Below are 975 nucleotides of genomic sequence, written 5' to 3'. Positions count from 1 at the left end.
TGAATAAATAAACATGATGTCCACTGAAGTCAACTTTTTGGCACTTTTGGAAAAGAGAATTTGAATCACATGCTAAAGCAGATAATAGGAAAATATATTTAATAGCCTAATTTACATAAGACTATTCAGAGCTGGATATTTTTAAGATGCCATAAATCTAGTATTCTCTGAATGACAAAGCCATGACTCTGTCCATATCCCATAAGTGCTACACATACCAAGAAAGCTTCCCATTTGTTGAAAGGGCATTTCTTGGTCAGTGTATTCCTGATTTCTTCAAAACAAGAAACATTCTCTAAGGAGCTTATGATCTTAAAAAATGAAAAGAATACACTGTTAATCCAGTAATTGACTGCAATGCACTTCTTTTGATGATGGAAAATATTAATACAATGCACAAAATAGGTTTAAAATGTAAATGAATAAATAAACATGATGTCCACTGAAGTCCACTTTTTGGCACTTTTGGAAAAGAGAATTTGAATCACATGCTAAAGCAGATAATAGGAAAATATATTTAATAGCCTAATTTACATAAGACTATTCAGAGCTGGATATTTTTAAGATGCCATAAATCTAGTATTCTCTGAATGACAAAGCCATGACTCTGTCCATATCCCATAAGTGCTACACATACCAAGAAAGCTTCCCATTTGTTGAAAGGGCATTTCTTGGTCAGTGTATTCCTGATTTCTTCAAAACAAGAAACATTCTCTAAGGAGCTTATGATCTTAAAAAATGAAAAGAATACACAAGAAAAATCATGCGTTGGCCAGTGCGACACATACCAACAAAGCTTCCCGTTTTTTGAAAGGGCATTTCTTGGTCAGTGTATTCCTAATTCCTTCAAAACAAGAATAATTCTCTAAGGAGTTTATGATCTTAAAAATTGAATACAAACTATGCGTTGGCCGGGAATCGAACCCGGGTCAACTGCTTGGAAGGCAGCTATGCTCACCACTATACCACCAATGC

At 34.4% G+C, this 975-nt stretch overlaps 1 non-coding gene across 1 annotated transcript; it reads right to left on the bottom strand.

The window, feature by feature from the left end:
- Positions 1–903: 903 nt before the first annotated feature.
- Positions 904–975, bottom strand: TRNAG-UCC (transfer RNA glycine (anticodon UCC)). The gene has a single exon. It is a non-coding gene; the product is annotated as a tRNA-Gly (tRNA).

The sequence above is a fragment of the Taudactylus pleione genome, unplaced genomic scaffold, assembly GCF_031769625.1.
Source record: "Taudactylus pleione unplaced genomic scaffold, aTauple2 ptg000467l, whole genome shotgun sequence".
Lineage (NCBI taxonomy): Eukaryota > Metazoa > Chordata > Amphibia > Anura > Myobatrachidae > Taudactylus > Taudactylus pleione.
The sequence above is the reverse complement of the archived record's forward strand: the minus strand, read 5'-3'. Positions and strand labels throughout refer to the sequence as shown.